Below are 20371 nucleotides of genomic sequence, written 5' to 3' on the forward strand. Positions count from 1 at the left end.
TTACAGCATATTAGAGTTGAGCATTTTGTATGAAAATAGGCTTTCGCTGCTATTATTCTGAACATAATTGTGCAATAAAATGAAATCATGTTTCTTCTTTCACATGTTATAACATTTTCCCTCAGTACTAGACAAAACAATAAAGGAATAATATTTTCGATAATGTATCATATCCATTTCTTTTTGTATTCTAAGAAAGTGCTGCCAAGTCCTTTCAAATTGCTTACAGGCAGGTCAATCCATATTTTAATCAATTTTCATTGCTTTTGAAACCTTCGCCTGTGAGTCTCAAATGCATTGTCACATTGAGATTTTCTCATGAGACGACGCATGAGCCAGTGCAGATGTGATCGTTTGAACTAGTACATTGCTACATGAGATCTAAGAATATGTGTCTCACCGTAGCACGTGCTCAAGCGCGCGGTTATTTTTGTGAGCTCATGGCAAGCTGATCTCAAGCTCTTGATGTGAAGCGCGTATACATGATGTCTGCTGCCAACCCCGAAAACAAGAAACGCGTCAAGATGCCCTTTTACATAAGATTCCCGACAGTTTAAAGTGATCTGATTAGTCTGATTAGACAAAATTGACTCGCTTATTGAGCTTAATTGAGTAATGATATAAATGTGACTTTCACTTGTTTCGATTGCATATTCAATATGACACGTTAAAAATTTTATTGAAGACAAGGGAATTTTTTGCAAGAGAACTTTTTTCCTTAAAAGTTGGTAGTAAACTTAATCACCTATCTTAAAAATATATTCATTAAAAAAAATGGTCATACGTAAAAATCGAATTTCAATGAAGTTAATATCAGTGAATATTATTTTTTTCAGTGTTTGTCACAAATGAGACAATTTTTATATGGAATTTTCGATAATTTTAAGTAGACTTCTACTTCTTCCTGGCATTAACGTTACCTTTGGAACAGAGCCGGCTACTCAGTGTAATATTCTAAGAGCACTTCCACAGTTATTAACTGAGAGCTTACTTTGCCAAAGTTGCCATTTTCGCATTCGTATATCGTGTGGCAGGTACGATGATACTCTATGCCCAGGGAAGTCAAGGAAATTTCCAATACGAAAAGATCCTGAACCGACCGGGAATCGAACCCAGGTCACCATGGCTTTGCTTGTAGACGCGGACCCTAACCACTCGGCTAAGGAAGACCCATATCCCGCTACTAATGCTCTATGCCAAAAAAAAACAATTTTGAGATTTCTTGCAATTATTTTTAATCAATCGCTTCCTCTTGACAAGTCGTCACGGCCCCTTAGGGGTCCGTGAACCACCGGTTGTGAAACCCTACCTTAGGATAATAAATTTTTTTGCAACGATTTAACTGTTTATTTTTTTCGTTTTTTTTTATCAATTTTCCAATACATTCTCCAGAAAATAACTCGACAAACGCTACAAAAACTCATCCAACATATCTTAGATGGAATCATTGATGAATTTCACCAGGATTGCTCCTACTAATTCTATTAAGTGTCATCATTATTATGGTTACTCCTTATTTCAGTAATATCATCAGGAGCTACTAGGAATTTCTACAGAAGGAATATCTTGAAATTACATCATGGAAGCATTTTCGGTTTTTCGTTTTTTTTTTTTAGAAATCCTAGAGAAAATTTTCCAGAAATAATTCAAGGAATTTCATTAGAGCTTCCATGATGTTCACCATAATTACTTAATGGAAATTTTCTTATTCTTCTTTGCTTTTTCAAAGCTGCGTTCCTGTTTTGTGGCCCGGTAACAATGACCTTTTGGCCAAGACATTTTCATGACCTATGTGGCCATTAAATATCATCTTATCTGAAAGTAGATGAAAGATTTATTATCATCATCTTATCTGCCACACGGAATGTAACTGCAAACATGCCAATGAAAGCATCTCCGCCAATTGGAAGATTTGTGCCATTGCCATGTTTGAGCCTATTTCATCATCTACCCGATGGGAGATGGGAGGAAATAGGAGTGCGGTCCTTTGAAGAGGTAAAAATGCAATAGCGATTTCGAGAGCATGTAGCTCTATACCACAATGGGATCAAACACCGCCCTTGGAACATTAAGTTAAAAAGCGCCTCTATGATACAAATGCAAATACAGCAAAATAAGATATTTATTTTAATAATTTTGCCAAACATTCTACGAAACATTCTTCTAGCGATTCCACAATAAATTTGTTTCTGAAACAACAATGTTTCTGTAGAACTTGTAACATGCAGCGTAATCAACTTGATATTAAAGCATATTTTTGCTGTGTAATAGTATGAAACCAAACCGTCGTGGCAGTGTCTCCCACATGTCCATCTCTCTGTCGAAGGAATCCTCCTCCATAACGAAGTAAAACTCTTCGGACGGTGCAGTTTATTTTCATCAAACTTTAACAAGGCAAAGGAATTTAATATTGTGTTGCAATCTAGCCGGTGCTGCCAATGGAATGTTGCTCCCAGACATACAGCGAAAAAGAAATTCTCCTTGACATAGGGGATCGAAAGGGGTGAAAAAATGCAATCGTGCCTTACGAAAAGGGAAGACGTAACGTAAAATGACCGGGTTTGATAGCTGACAACGCATCAATGCCCGTCAACGGGTTGATGCATTATGCAGTTATTGAAAATTTTATGAAAGGACGTTAAAGATGCAATCGGAGAAGCGACTCTCATGCATCTTTGATAGATTTTGTTGACGTAGGATTTAGCTGTCTGACATGACAAGGGAAGGGCTCTCTCGTTAGTGAGTTTCTGGTTAAGATGCGGCACTGAATAGTCAGTTAACCTTGCTACACTGGAACTTCAATTTACGAACTAGTTCGAGGGTTTGTAAATTGAATTTAATATTCATTCTATTCTTCTTGGCATTAACGTCCTCACTGGGACAGAGCCGGCTACTCAGCGTAGTGTTCTGAGAGCACTTCCACAGTTATTAACTGAGAGCTTTCTTCGCCTAAGTTGCCATTTTCGCATTCGTATATCGTGTGGCAAGCACGATGATACTCTATGCCCAGGGAAGTCAGGGAAATTTCCATAACGAAAAGATCCTGGACCGACCGGGAATCGAACCCATGGACCTTCAGCATGGCTTTGCTTTGTGGCCGCGGACTTTAATTTAATCTTCAATTACCTCCAGTTATTTTTAATAGGTACTTCAATAGATTATTCCTTTTAGTTTGCTTTGAATAATATTGAATTATATGGTTCTAGTTCAGGCTAAAATCGGTGCAAATGAAATTTTTTTAAAGGATCTTTTTGATCTATTGTCACCGAAACACAAAACTAAAAAGAGGTTTGATATGCGTTGGTGCCAAAGATATCATAATTTGAATCTACAAGTTTAGTTCGACACAGTCCTTAGTGAATTACCTTGCGTCTCCATCAAGGAACAGGACCACGAGAAATAAACCTGACGATGAAAGCAACAATCAGCATCGTCTAATCACATCTTTTCAAGTTAGAAAATTACTAAACCTTCATCACTTGTCCACCCACTTCCGATTCAGCTGCATTAGATTCTCAAATTTAACCAATGCACTTTCATCTGCCATCGGCCTAAAAAAAGGCCCCTTTCACCAAATCGATGACCCAGCTCAGTCTAGCTCAGCCCAGTCGCGTTGGTGCCAGTTCAAACGAAGAATTTGCTCTTCCCAAATAAATTATCGTGATTGGCAGTTTTCGGCACGCTCTTGTGACCCATCAAGGGGGGGGGTCTAAAGCTCAAACGCGTGTCAAGTCAAAGGCTCACCCGTTCGTCTTTCATCAACCCATCAGCGATTTTCGCTAGCTCTAGCTTTTGATCTATTCGGAAAGGCTCTCGATTCGATCGAAAGCCAACAGAGAAATGATGAAAGAGCAGAAGGAGCTTTTTTCGAATAGCTATGCTTTTCTATCCGGCAGCGCCCGCATGGAAATGAGTCGCCAGAAGGCATCCAACGAAGATTAATTGCTATCTTTGGGCCGACGAGAGAGAGTAGGGCTTGTGTAGCATGATGATGGATTCCCGATAGCAGTGCATTTAATCAAAATGCCATCATTGTAGTTCGTTGCTTCGAGTTGAAACATTGTTCGCATGGCGAGCTGCTGTAAAATGGCACCAAATTTCAGCATGGATTCAATCCTGCCTTTGGAAATGAGACCTAAGGGTGTGCGATAGATTCGGTCGATTCGTAAAAACCAAGAACATAATACATTCAAACATTTTCAACTATTCATATAAACTCGGGTTTAAAGGACTTATATTTCTCAAAAATTGTGAAAAATATAAAAAAAATAATGGAAATATTTGAGTTAGCAATTTTTGCATCTGCAAGTTAATAAATCAGAAAGAATACGATTCATGATAACCTCTGAAAATGTAGGTTCCAAATTTAAACATTATGAAACATACAACGTTATGACATAATGTAAATCTAACGACCGATGATATTTAAACCAGAAAAGAACAAGAAATCGATTGCTTAACATTCATAATTATAGCATTGGGGTGGCGCAAATGGCGCAAGTGCAGTTTTATGGGTGCTATTTCGTACCCATGTATTGTTTGTTCCGAATTATTTTATTGGATATTTTTGGATAAACTAGTTATGGTTATCCTTTTCCTAGAGGATAATAGTATGTCTCTCTTACTAAAAATGTTGTGTATCACTTCGATTCGTATCGACATTTTAAAATTTTATATCACATACCACTAACGAGTCTCTGAAACTGCTTACTTCCGCTTCTGTAGGGTCTGCGATGAAAAGTTATTCGATTTCCAGTGCTTCAAGCGCATTATAGGAGCCGAAAACGGGTAACAGCGAAATTGATTACTATCGTGACTCTGCAATTACCTACTCGTCGATGGCTTTTGCCGCGAGCGAACAGTCAGTGGCATCGTATTCCATCGAAAGCGGCACATTATGGGTTGCAGTATTTCTCCAATCCCGGTTCGTTCGGCGTTGAAGAGGAAAGCCGTTCAATCTGGCAAGTTATATACTCAGAGCTTTTCAGACGCGAAGGCGACGGCATCGATCTCATCCTTCTTTATACTCATTGTTTGCTAAGTGATTTAAGTGCTCTGGCGAAGATTAAACGGGTTACGATGCTGTAGGCAGGATTGCCAGAAGCGACAGTTTAAGTCGATAGTTAAATCTGAAATTTTCAAAGTTTTTGATTGCGTGTTAGTTTCTTAGAAACTGGCACGATCTCTCAATTGTACTTCTCTGTAACACTAAGGAACACATTTTTATCTCAAGCTTCAAAATACCGCTATTTATTTGCTTAATTTAGGATTGCTGAATCTATTGTCGTTTTCAAAAATATTACAGCACGTCTAGTTTTTAAGATACTAGCAGTTGAAAATGTAGAATTTACTTCAGCCAATTTGCATTCAAGTTTATCAGCTTGTATGAAAATTTATTTACTTAATTTGCCCCAGAATGCACATTGCATGCGTCAAACTATGCTTATCAACGATATCCATAATACTTTCGATGCTCAAAAGTTATTTTTCAGTGATTTATGAAAATGTGAATTAGAAGTGATACGCGAAAAATTGTATAGAGACTGCAAGTTCGTTGAAAAAGTTGATTTAATCAAAAATTAATCGTGATCGGTTGATTTGCTCCTTGAAAAAATTGATAAATTGAAGCATAAATATCATGCAAACACCAATGAAACTAGTGTATTATACAACTTTGGCGAACTGTAGCATAACATTGTGACGTGCTGGAACATTTATGAGAACGCAACCCCAAATCTACTAGAGACACATAATTCGATCCTTGAGACACGCAAAAATGTTATATTTGTTGCGTTATGTAATTCGTCATTCTTAAGAAATAAATTTATTCTTTGAGCACCATTACCAGATTTCAATTGAATCGCACCCTTAAAATTCCAAAAATTTTCAGAATATATTTGAAAATCATTCTTATTATTTAGAAGAAACATTATATTATTTTTCCAAGACACCATGGAGTTTTTACGAATTAGTCTAAAATCTAGAATCTCACTGTACATATTGTTCAATCGAAATGTCGATATGGTATGTAGTTGTAAGAACCAAAAAAGAATGTGGTATTAGGAAAACTGATATCCTGTGAAAAGTAATACAGTTAGCCCAGTATGCTCACAAAGTTCTGGCAACTTTGATTCAAATGCCATTATTGGTTCTGAATAAAACGATAAATAAAACAGCACTTTGCAATTGTAAAATGGCATGTCATAACTTTCGGGTGGTGATATGAAGTTTTTTTTTATAAGATAAGCAGTTTCATTTACTTTTGCGTCACTTTCTTGCCAATCGAACACTTCGCGGACAAACCAACTGAAGTCAACTGTACTATTATAAATGGATAACCAATGACTGTTTTTTATATGGTCAACTTAAAATTTCTTTCCACATCGTTCGAATTTGCATCAATTGTAAAATGAGATAGCATTTCGATTTGAATCATAAAATTGAATGGAATGTGTGGTTTATTACTGCCTTTGCTACAAAATATGAATGATAAATAATATTGTTCTTTTAAAGCTTTTACAGAAATCACACGAAAATGGGTGGGTCAACGGGAAATACTTTTACTGAACATTCCATTCCATGGTGGATTTTTTTTTGGTAAACTCCTTCTACAAAGGTGTCAGTACTAACGAGTGACGTAGTTGGGAGCGGTGCATAGAATTGCCATATTTGAACACACTGCGTCGTTATTGTCAAAACTATTGTTTCAAAAATTACAGACAGGCTGAATTTCTACAAGATAAATTGTACCAAGTGTTACCCAAACAACCAAAAGTTAGGATAGAAGGCATGTTTTGGCTTAATCAGCTCACTTTTTAGGCAATTAAAAAATTAAACAGTTTACATAAAGTTCGCTTAAGTTGCTTATATAGAATGATAATTACCTTCAAGTCGGAGAGAAGTTCAATTCAAACTTATTCTTAACTTTCTAGTTGTTAGTGAGCTTCACTTCCGAGAATTATGTTCTGTTAATATCCGTAGTGTTCCCTTAATCAGCGAAAAAGTTCCACTGATACTAGATTTATACCAAAAATGAACTCTGGAGTACAATCTGAACTATAGGTTGCTTGAGTATTCTTAAAATTCTGTGCGTTATATCATCTTGATGCATTTGACACAATTGTTCCTTGATTGATAAGAAACAAACGACCTGTCATCTAAAGCAGTGCTTCCCAAACTTTTTCAACTTTCGCCCCCTTGAGACCAATAGTTACCTTAAATCGCCCCCCTGATATGTGAATTCAATATTTTAATTTAATTTAATCAAATATGTATATTTCAAAATATTTTCTTAAATATCTATAACCCCCAATTATTAGGAATAATTTATTGGACTATAATTTATAATAGCAATTTTCACAATATTTTGCGTGCATTACAGGATACTAAATCAGTTTTCGATACATGTTCGGCACAGTTTAAACAATTTTAATGAAAAATATGCAAATGCGCCTACTTGTGGCGCAGTTGGGGGATGATTCGTTAGTTGTGATTCCATAGTGATTTATCCGCTATTTCTAAAATCACTGCAATAATTTTTGATATTTATGGGAACACTTTTTTATGTAATCAAAACATCTGAAAAAGTATATGGAAATCCAGAATATTTTTCAAATAATTTTTCAATTATGCAATAATTTTGCAACACCAAGAAAAACTTGTACTGAAGATTTTTTTCCGTAAAAAGCTGGATGCCAATAATTCCTAGCCTCAAAGTTCTCACACAAGAAAAATCCTTGTATAAATCATTGGGCATTTGCGAAAAGTTCTAAAAATTCTCAGGTACATTTTTTGTACATCTAAAATTTACTGTGTTTTAAATATTATCTGTGACTTATCATTCGACCTCGTAAAAATTTCAAATACCGACCATTCTGAAAATTCACATGATATTTAAACATGGATGCATAACACAAACATTTTGAGTTTGACAATTATCAAGTGTTGCGTATCATAATTTTAAAATGATCATTATTAGAGATATATCGATCTAAGGTAAAATATTCCTGGAATTAGTTAAGTTTTGAATTGATTAACCTTCAGATGTGTATCCTCCAAAGATTATGCGTAATTATTTTCAAATAATCCAGTGTTAGCCTTTTCGCCCCCTTTCTGGATTTTTCGCCCCCCAAATTCTGTTTTACAAATTTTCGCCCCCTTGAGCTTGAAAATCGCCCAAGGGGGGCGAATTCGCCCACTTTGGGAATCACTGATCTAAAGTATCGTTTCCAAATCACAATAAATAACTTTGTTCATGAATTGCTTCTTCACCTATACAAGATTTTCATAATACATGTCGGTCTTGATTATCCGGAGACTCGATTATCTGGCAACTGGATTATCCGGGATTCGATTATCCGGAATTTTAGACTCGATTATCCAAAGTATGTGTTTTGGAATTATTGTTTTTTTAATTTTATGCAAAAATGTGTAGACAATTTAGTATAGCAATATACAATATGAATGGTTTAGCAGTTTTGGACGTTTGTAAGAAGAGGAGGATTTGAAAAAGAGGTTTTTTGTGTATGCTGGTCAAACCTTTTTTTTATTCTCAAGACTCCTAATGTTTATAGAAATATTTTCTGGTCACGCCGCTGTATCATATAAATAAAACAACAAAAAAAGATTATATTTAAATTCTTCTATCGCAGATTTTAGTTTTTATCTTAGTGATTCGATTATCCGTAGTGAAAAAAAAGGATATTCCGAATAGTCGAGTCCGACCTGTACTAATCGAGAGAAAAAATTAAGATTTTTTCTATGGTTCCTTAAAGACACATCCATGAATAAGGAGTGCGGACTTCAAAGTATCGGTTATTCAATATGAACACAAAATTTCCACCAGTGCTAACCGCTGTTTGTTTGCTTGTCTCGCAGGACACCAATTTCAAGGTGCACACTTGAAATGTTTCACACAAAGTCTATACATTTTAATGCAGGCAATAAATCCAATAAATTTGCTGAATCAGATAGTTTCTGAACGGAATAAGTAAAAAATATGTGTTACAAAAGTTTTTTAAAACTTATGCATGAATAAGACCCACCATAATGTTTCTTCAGAAGTTGGTTATTTTTGTGTCACATAAAATGTATAACAATTTTTAGCGTGACTAAGTAAGGCGACGTCCACAAATTACGTAACGCTCTAGGGGGAGGGAAGAGTAGGTTTAAGCGTTACGGCTCATACAAAAATTACAAAATTTTCATACAAAACGCATTGCGGACGGGGGGAGGGGGTCACAATATCCAGTTTTAGCGTTACGTAATAAATGGACGCAGCCTAATAATCGCGCACTCTTAAACATACTCGGATCATTTTTATGAAAATTTTAGCTTCACAGCAGCCTGGCTGCTGGTTGATATCTTGTTCGCACCCCCCAGATCCATGAACTTCCCTTGAATTTCTAGAAAAGAGTAATATGTTGTAATGTGTTACATGAAGTTTTACAACAGCCTACTTGATTGCAAGCCGAAGTTTGCCGGGACCACTAGGGACAGTGTACCAGTTATGGCCATAGTGGTTCCCTATTTGGCCATACGTGTCTTCTCGAAAACTTTCACATTTTTCAGCATCAAGATATATTCGATGTCAAACTGCTTAAACACACAGTATGATAAAAAAATTGAAAATAATCAAATTATCATGTATGGCGAAATAGGGAACCATAATGTCCATAACTGGTACACCTACCCTAGTAATTATATCAAATTAGTGTAAAATTGATCTGCTTGGCAGAATGTATCAACTACTTCTTCTGATAAGCAGTGTTTAAAGACTCACACTCAAATCTCAATCAATATGCTCTCCCGTGAGAGCAGACTCATTAGAGATCTGTTTCGCAAATCTCAAGCTTGAGATTGTTGCAAAATCAACTCAAACCGTAAAAAATGATTCAGTCACAAAACCCGTCAAAAACTCGTGAAAACCGAATGTTGTTGTTTACGTTAGAAAGGATTTTTATAATTCTACCAGACTAGCACGAAATTTTTGCCGTGTGCGATTAAAAAGTAAAAATATGAGACAATGAGTCAAACAGGATAGCCAATTCATCCATGATTTTTTGACAGCTGAGTTGCATGATTGACAACTCACGCATGAAAAATCTCAAGCGTGAGTTATGAGAAATTGAGTTTTTCACAATACTGCTGATAAGAGGGGAAGGTGCTAAGGTTTTCAACCCCACCCCCTCCACGTATTGACTTAAGTGATTTTAACATGATTTCAACTTTATTCACTTACATGTACCAGAAGAGTGAACAAAGTAGCAGAAGCTGTACAATAAAGGCTATCTGTATTGTATGGATCAATGCATGAGTTCACTAGATTGACGTTTGAGCGATGCCGAATTCACTAGTTGCCATGGTCACGTAAATAACACGGCACCGCTCAAATGTCAAATAGTGAACTCGTGCATCGGTCCATTGTTGTAGCAGCCTACTATAATTATACATATAAAACTCATAATTAGGATACTTGACAGCTACCATTTGTTGTTAATCAAGTTATGTTTGTGGGCTTCGTAGTCGTGTGGTTAGCGGCGTCATTTAGACGTATTGTGCTACGGAGTGTGGGTTCGATCCCCGCCCCAGTCGGAGAAAACTTTTCGTCAAACAAAAAAATCTTCACTGGTCCACTGGACGTTCTGTGTGTCCGTCGTCTAATGTAACTTATGTTCAGTCTGTGCAGCCTGTGGCTGAAGACGGTGGAAATTGTCTTCTTTAAACTGGACATACGACACATAAGCGGTTACAATCAATCTGGTCGCAAACGATCGCAGCTGCATTTATGTGCAAAATGTAATATAACTGCATAGGAAAGTTTCATAGAATAACGCATGGAGGGATTTGAAAGGGAAACATTCTTTTCGGCTTTGTGAATGTTACTAGAATTTCTATTTTTTTTTTTCGAATTTAGGCTGTATATAAGTCATGTAGTTTTCAACCAAAATATGCAAATTTTAATTTAATGTTTCATAAAAATCGATTGAAAACTTATCGAAACCCAGTGCCATTGATATTGTACTTCCAAAGTATCGTTAACATTTATGACAGCGTTAATTTTTTAGATTTTTATGATTTATATCGCCACTAAACTCATCTCACTAAGGTGACCCATACCGAAACATAAAAGCAAGAGTTCAGCAAAAACAATTATGAAACCTTGTTCTATAAGTATTTGACCCAGAAGTGGCTTAAGCATTTATGAACTTCTGGGTGGAAAAAGGTATTATATCTTGCACTAATTTTGTGAATACACCATTAGGGCAGTGGCACATATTAGAATTATTTTACAGGAATTCGTAAATTCCACCGTAATCTCAACAGCTGAAAAATTTGGTGAAATAAATTAACAGAGTACCGTAATTCAGGGTGTAGTTGGTCAGTGGGAAGAAGTTGGTCATTTCCGTACCCACATGTAAAGACTGTCAAGAGAGCTTTGATCTGATTTCAATTATCACAATTTCCGTGATGTCGAATTTCCTGATAGCTACTCTTGATATTCCTAATACCAGTTTGACATTTGAAACAATTATTCTATGGTACAACAGTTAGGAAATGTTTGATGAACTGTTGAAGAGATCTTCTCCAAACAATCGACAATTGCTAAGGCTATATAAATACATCATTTAAATGTACTATTTCATACATTCCGAATGTGTTCTGTGAACTCAGTTTTGGATCTGCGTTGAGGATAAAAAATCATGTTCAGAGAAATAATCAACGTTTTTGTGAGCGGGTTGGTAATTTCAAATGAAATTGCATACTTTTAGGCGTTTGATGTGTTATATTCTGAAATTCATAACATTCAATTCTAAAATTGACCGATTTATCAACAAGTTGTAAGCATATTTTTTTTAATTTTGGAAAGCTATCGTAGTAATTGATCAATTTAAAATACGGCTAAAGGTTTTACGTCTCCTGTTTCGTTCCCTGGCTCAAGAAACAGACGGCTTTAGCGCCACCTCCGAAGAGGACCGTCTGTCGAGTTATGTTTGCCCGGCAAGAAACCCAAGGGCGGGTTTGTTTTATAAGAGTCCAAATAGCAATTTAGGAAACGATACAGAAAACTCAAAAGGTATAGTGGATCGAGATTTCTCAGTTATAGAGGTCGCTTTAAGCGATTCTCAAAAAATATTTGATGCTGACCGTCGTTCTACCGACACAAAAAGACACCACTCACGAGTATCATCACTGGAAGAACTCACTTATTCAAATTTCCCTGTCTGGAGAGACTGATTTCCCAGGCAGTCTATCCTGGCGTACAAAAAAAAAACAGAAAAAGAAACAGGTAGAACGACGCGAAACGTGAGAAATCTCGAAGACCAAAAACTGTTACAGGGAAAGCATTAACATACTACAAAAAAACAGAGTATACCCCATTAGGCATAAAGACGTTAGGCATAAGGACGTTAGGCATAAGGATGTTAGGCATAATGGACGTTAGGCATAAAGACATTAGGCATAATGGATGTTAGGCATAATATACGTTAGGCATAATAGACGTTTGGCATAAAATAACTTGCGCGTGTGTCATTTGAAACTCGTCTTATATCGGACAATTTTCGGGCCCATTTACAAATACAATTGTGCTGATGGGGGTAGGTATCTATCCTTAAGGTGTGACAGTTCATAAAAAAGTGCGATGTTCATACAAAAAGCGTTACGAAAGGGTGGATTGATTGGCTGGTATTAAATGACTTTTTTTGGTGCTATGAATTGTGACCATGAACCGAATGACAGATATGGAGGAAAATTGGTTGTCATTTTTATTGTTATCATTCTAAAATCCAGCTCAATTCATTTTTGTAAGTATCAATTTAAATTTGCGATGTGCATTCAAAGTGTTATTTGTTTCTAAAGATGTTTATTTTAATGAGTATATGACATTTTTTTGTTATATTTCTCTTACATAATTGAGTTAATTCTAAAGAAGGGAAATCTTCCATATAAATATAAATACTTATAGTGCAAATGAGTACCTTGAAGACAATAATCGAGAGGCAAGTCAAGAATTTATGTTATGATAGGTGACATTATCTTTAGCAATAATTTTCTGGTAGTATGACAACTATCTTCTTGGCGTTACATTGCTACTTCGAGTCTGCTCGTCAATTAAATGTAGTGAGAACGGTTCCTTTGCTACTTGTGCAAACAATTTTCGATGATTTTCAATCAATTTCCTCGATATTCGTCGAGTTGGAAAATTTAGATATTTATTTTAATTACAAAAGTCAAGTTCAAATTCAACAGTATCTAGCATTAAACATGGCGTGCATTTAGGAGAAAAATGATATTCCCAATGTTCCCATAGAGCTCCTACAACTTATTTGATTACCCAGTGTTACTCATAATCAATCAACAGCAAGTCGTAACGAAAATTTCGGATGGACATATTTACATCTACAATTCCAAACACTATTAGAAAAATAAAAATACAAATAACAACATATATTGGAAGAAGGTAATTTCTCAAACAGTCTTTTCCTCCAACCATTTAATTAGTCGTATAAGTACTTTATAAAGCCTATGATACAAAGAAGGGAAAATGTATGATGGAAATATTAAAAGCAATAATGACATTAATGTCTCGAAAGAACAGCTTATTTATAGAAGAAGGGAAATTTTCTGATTAAGACATTAGCAGCACTAACTCCAATAATTTTGTTGACATCAAAAACATAAAGAACAGCCTTCAATTTAAAAAAGAATAATCTCTGATGGAAAATTTGCCAGTTATATGTGTAAAACCAAACCCAAGAGATGAGCAACAGATCATGTACAGCATCGTTCTTATTCTTGACTTTCTCATTTGTGCACGATACACGATTATGCTTCATGGCCAAGAAAGTGAAGAAAACGAAAAGATGCTGGATCGACTAGGAACCGAACTAAGATACCTTCAGCATGGCTTTGCTCTATGGTTAGAACTCACGCCACTCACGCTACTCACGCTGAGGACCTGGGATCAAATCCCAACCCCGAGATAGTCACTTATGACATGAAAGTCATAGTTACGACTTCCTTCGGAAGGGAAGTAAAGCCGTTGGTCCCGAGATGAACTAGCCCAGGGCTTAAAATCTCGTTAATGAAGATAGGAAAAAAAAATATCAAAAAAGTCAATCCACTTTTCCAGTAAACGATTTCTATTTTCATTTTGAAAATTATGCCTATCGTCCATTATGCCTAACGTCCATTATGCCAAACATCTATTATGCCAAACGTCCATTATGCCTATCGTATTTATGCCTATCGTACTTATGCCTAACGTCTTTATGCCTAACGTATTTATGCCTAACGTCGTGCACCCAAAAAAACATAATTTAGTTGAGAACAGCAAAAACATTTAGAGCTTTACTCAAATTTGATAACCTAGGTTTTATTCATATTTTTGTGTTCCTTTCCTTCATTCTTCTTCCTACTTTCCCTAATGTGTGTGCGAATTTCTAATCTGATTCTATCGACATTTATCGATCATCTTCTTCTTTCCGAGCTCGGTTAGTTGTGTGGAGTTTTAACGCATGTGCATGGTTAGTTTGTTTGGCTTGTACTCACGGACCCTTTTAGATGCTGCGAAGAATGCCGCCGGCAAAGCAGAAGCGACGGCCGTTGAATGGGTTGGCAAAGTAGAAGTGCCGGACGAAGAATGCGACGGCAAAGTAGAAGTCCAAATTTAGCAAATCGATTATGGTGGTATTGCGACTACCACTCCAAATACAGCAACGAACTGCGACTTTTTGGAATTACCTCTTGGTAAAGTGTCGCACGCTGGAAATCACTTGCGTCGGTGACGGATGACGCAGTTGACGACGGTGGGGATCGTCGGAGGCTTCACACGTGGCCTGTCCACGCTAATAGAAATTGGTGATGGCCGCTCTGTCGGAACGGTTTGTTCCCTTCCGGCTTTCCCCTCAAACCGGGACTTTTGAACGCTGAAGCGTGGGGTCGAGAGCAACGTTTAGCGAGCAGATGCGGTGTGCCGAGCTTGGGCCGTAGATCGCTAGACGCAGATCCTGAATAAAAAGCCGTCGAACGGCTGTTAGACGCATTAACAAAAATTCGCCACACAACAATTTCTAATCTAAAAGACTTCTCGCATTTTGAACTATTACCTAATTAAACACACCGCGACACTTAACGATTATTCACGCACTCTCGCCTCTTCCACGGCCCAGGTCAAAATGGAGGAGTAGAGATTCTGAAAGTCCTCAGATAAGGTGTGATTTTACATCTTCGTGGACTGAAGTACGTAAAATCACCGAAGTAAGTTCACGACCTTTTCAAACGACGATCCTCATCAACTACGAATGAGAACCGATTGAAGCGCTATCTCTTTCGCTACCATTCCATCTGAATGACCTGTATCGTTTCGTCTATTTTTGGACTCCGATCTATTTATGACGATCGTTAACGTTCGGGCTTGAACTTTAAACCTTAGGCTTATTTGTGTTTTGTGGTGTAGTGTGTAACTTGTATGCAAGTTTTGTATGCGGTTTTGGAAAAATGCATTTCATTTTGAACACTGATTCAATATCGCATATATTTAAGTGAACTAATGAATTTGTTAATTTTGACAATGAAATAATATATGATTAAAACGAAAAATTAATTAACACGAATAATCAATTAACATTGAAGAACATGAAAAACAATATAATTGTGTAACAATTTATGTACATCTATATTTATATTGAAAAAATCTTAAAATAATATTTACACAAAAGTGATCATGCTACAAACTTCACCCGGAAAACTTCACTTTTTGATTAAAAATTTTGTTTTACTATTATGATAATATTTCATCAAAATTTCGTTGATGAATTTCAATAACAATCCACCCAGTACAGGTTTTAAAAATATTTTGATGATAATACATGGATCCTACAAGGAATTATAGAACAAAATCACTCAACAGCGATCAAATACACCCCATATTACGGTACGGTGAATTTAAATTTTATTACGGTGTTTTATTTTACCGAACTGATCAACTGTTCGAATTCACGGACTACGGTGAAATATTTTAAGTGTGTACTAATCATGCGGCCCTCCAGACCCATGATTGCGGCTCATGCAAGACTTTTGGATGTATGAAAAATGATAATCTATTTTCAAATTGAAAACATAATATAATGATTTTTAATTTTACGAGCATAGCATAGCATAGACACGGTGCCCGACAGACCGTTATTATGCAAAAAAAAATGTTCATCCAAACTGAGCACAGGGCTCAATTCCTGAGGTCATTCGGCACCTCTGGATCAATTTAAAAAATCCATAGGAGGAATCTCAAGCAATCTTGATTTGAAGTTTTTGACTTAAAATTTCAATATAATTCATTTTAAAATGAAAGAATAGCACCGACAAAAAAAAAACTAGAAAAACGCTAAAAAATTGGCCAAATTATTTTTAACTAGTAAATGATTGTTACCATCGTAACCTACCTTGATACCTACAGCGTAGCATCACGCCATTGCCCGACGTACTGAAGCGCACCATCTTCGTCGGTTTTGGGCGATACTTCAGTTGCGTGAACAATGAACATACACGAATGTCTATGAATGAATGTCAATGAATCAATGTTCAATTGATTGTTTTTTAAGTTTTCGACGAAATTTCTTGCTTTTTCCCGATTATTTTCATTGTGAATAACCTCCCCCACCAAATTTGGACATAAGTCCTTAACCATCACCGAATTCAAAATTTTCAATACATTAATCAAAATATAACTTTTTAAATGGTTTTCTCTGTAAATTTCATCAAAATCGATTGAACGATTGCGAAGTTACAGAAATTTGAATCTTCAATGTCGACACCCAGTAGGGTAGAAGCACCGGTTTTGGCCATACGCCAGTTGTAGCCATAGTGGATTATACACCGTTTTAAATAGCCAATCAGCATGAAACCTTTTGTGTTCAGTAGATTATATTCATATGATAAAGCTACATTCATTTACTCGTGCAAATTGATTCAAAACATAAGAAAAACAATTCATTTTCCTTATAATTTCAACTCCCATATACCTAATTTGGCCACTCACATGAGAAATCAATGCAATTGGCCAAATTAGGAAGCGAAGCTAAATCTCTGGCCGAAACTGGTTCCGTTGGCCTATATTGACCAACGGGATTTTGAAAGCAAAAAAATGGTTTTAGCTCAGTTTTGATATTTCACACACATAATATGGATTGAAAGCTTACATTAGACATATTTGTGGTATAAATACGACTTCCCATTGATTTTTTATTTATATTTTCTCTTAGGCTGGCCAAAACCGGTGCTTTTACCCTACTGTAAAGGTCACAATAAAATTGGATAAAATACTTAATAACGAAAATTTGTTACAGATAACAAATAAAATTAAAAAACAAAGACATTTCTGCAGAAATAAAAATCCGAGAAAATCGATCTGGCTGCACAGAGATGTATCACCACGAGCTTGAAAATGTGGTGTCAATTGACATGGATTAACCAGACAATTAGGAATTATTATTTAATACATACTAGGTTCGATGTTCCCCTAGTAGACAAGATTTTGTCCAAAACATGATTGAAATAAGAAGTTTTGCTTGAAATTTAAGCTTCCTTGCATTTATAGTATACCTACACACTTAAAATAAATCGCAGTATCCTGTGAAATAAATCACCGAATTTGAATTGTAAACAACAACAACACAGATTTTCCAGTGCAATCTTCTATTTTACCGACAAAATCCGTGAAATCAATTATTTTACCGGAGAATATCCGTAAAATCTATTACTTTACCGAAGAAAATACGTGAAACAAACAATTTTACTGTAACCCTGTGAAATACGAACGAACAGTTCGGTAACATCATTATTTTCACCGAACTTCTGTGAAATCATATGACAGTCGCTCTGGCAGGCATGAGCTTCCTTTTGTTTCAGTTTTTGCACACCACTAACAAGCAGTGAAAGCTGGCTTAGTGGTAGCAAGCCTGCTTCCTGATCGGTGAGTCGGGAGTTCGATCCTCGGTCTTGTACCATTTTCTTGTTTTTCTTCATGATTTTGTTCAAAGATTTTACAGATTGTTCGGTAATTTTTCACCGAAGCTTCAGCTGTTGAGATGACGGTGAAATTTCACCGTAATCCGTAATATTTTTTAAGTGTGTATTGTTGGTTGGTTGGTTTGACTTTATTATCGAGATTTTTAGCCCTAGGCTAGTTCATCTCGGGACCAACGGCTTTACTTCCCTTCCGAAGGAAGTCGTCACCATAACTTTTTACGTCATAAGTGACTATGTCGGGGATGGGATTTGATCCCAGGTCCTCGGCGTGAGAGGCGAGTGTTCTAACCACTACACCAGGTCCGTCCCCGAGTGTATTGTTCTTGAAGGAGCACTACAAAGAGGAACTTTTTCATTAAACAAAATAATTGATGAAATCGGACGATTTTTACATCAATTGTATAAGCTTTTGATCCACACTTTGAAGGAAAAATATAAATGTTTTATAAACATACGGTTTTCATTTGTGTTTATCCTACACCGTGAAGCCAGGCACATGTGTAAAGATTCAAATTATGTACAGTATCGGACATATAAAATGCACCAAAGTCATTTTCCCATACAAAATGGTCAACTTCATACAGCTATATCTCCGCCGAAAAAGTTGTGTTAAAACTATTGATTCAAAGGTTACAGAAAGGTTGAATTTTGACATAAGAAATGCACCAAAACACAAGGTAATGTAGCAGAAAAACTACGCGTCGTATCCAAGTTCATTTTCATCTGAGATATATTTTCCAATACATGAATATTAGTGTGGGACAAAATTTAGAATCTAAATTTTTCATATAACCGTGTCCCAGGCTAATGAATATCCTTGGATTTCTACCAAAAAGTTGTCCCTCAATTTTTAGTATAGAGTTTTCTTACAGCTTCTTCGTTTTTTTCTATTCAGTATGGAAGATTTTTATCTACTAAATCATCTGAAATTCCACAGTAAGATGCAAATTTTGAGTCCAATAGCTTTCAAAAGGATACTCATGCCGAAGAGAACAAAGCTGCCGAAAAAAACAATTAGTCATCCTTTGTAATTATTTTAAAACAATGTTTATCAAAACCTGGATCAAACGTGATTATCAAACATTTTAATTAATTTTTCAAGTGTCTCATGGAATGAAAACTCAAGAGAACAAAAATGAACTCTTCTTCAATTATCAAAATTTGTTTTTAAACATTAAGTTTAGAATCAGGTTCTACTCCAGTGGCAACGTTTTTAAATTGCCGATTTTTTCTGAAAGTTTTGATTCCGAAAAATTTTGCGCTTCATTCAGCACTACACCAGTGGGCAACATGCTAGAGGCCACAAATCGTGAAACTGTCGCTCTGATAACATTATTCACACATACGTAGTTCCTTCATGCATTCATACCTTATACACTTATACATAACAATAATCAGAATTTTATAATCGAAATCAAATATTTTACTAATTATATATTCTACCATTCTCCATTATAATACTACCGCTAGAAGATAGTATTTTTTATAGAAGCCCACACAATGAGTTGTACTTATAAAACATCAAATTCATTTTCTTATACGAAATTAAGGTGAAGATGAATCGAAGCCAAACCTCAGATTATCAAGAGCACAAATCTGGAGAACCAAGCATCCGTTTAAGCTGAAAACTTAATCGATTGGTCACTAGCTGGTGATGATCGGTTCTCCAGATTTGTGCTGTTGAAAATTTGAAGTTTGGCTTCGATATCTTCACCTTAATAATCGCAGATTACTCAATCTCCTATATTTCTCATCTGATTGTTTTCATGTTTAATGAAAAACTCAACGAGTTTATTCGCGTCGTTTTTCTGTTAGTTGCAATGCAATTCTTGAAAGAAAGAATGAATTCGATCGAATTTTCATTCGATTTTCAGGTTGCAGGATTAAAAAACTAGAAAACTGCTAACTTCTTAACCTAAATATTGTTGCTTATTATTGAAACTGCATTTTGAGTATGGGATAGAAAAAACTGCTTATAAGGGGTGGAAAATCCTAGAACATCGCTTCTCTCATCTGAGATTAAAACTTTTATAAATAGAAACACTTTGATCCTATGAAGAGCATTGTCCTTCAACAACAGAAGCCTTCTGATGCTCTCAATATTTCAACACAATCTCAAAGTCTCCATCCAAAACTAAAGCCGTTTTTCTCGTAAATCAGGGTAAAACTTTTAATTAGCACTTCCTGCTGCCTTTGTGCCAACCTTCCATCCAAACCGACCAACTCACTCTAGCTGCCTTCCGTTTACTGTGGCTTTCATTTCCCTCAATTTCCTATACACCTGGAACAAGCAGAAAAAAATGACCCCCATCTCATACTTGTCCTTGATTGTATGCCACAGAAC

General features: G+C 36.0%; 1 protein-coding gene across 1 annotated transcript in view; it reads left to right on the forward strand.

Moving 5' to 3' along the window:
* LOC5566575 (dipeptidase 1) overlaps positions 1-20371 on the forward strand; it is a 177492-nt gene that overhangs the window by 145786 nt on the left and 11335 nt on the right. The gene's annotated exons all lie outside the window — the stretch shown is intronic.

The sequence above is a fragment of the Aedes aegypti genome, chromosome 3 (genome assembly GCF_002204515.2).
Source record: "Aedes aegypti strain LVP_AGWG chromosome 3, AaegL5.0 Primary Assembly, whole genome shotgun sequence".
In the NCBI taxonomy this organism is placed as follows: domain Eukaryota; kingdom Metazoa; phylum Arthropoda; class Insecta; order Diptera; family Culicidae; genus Aedes; species Aedes aegypti.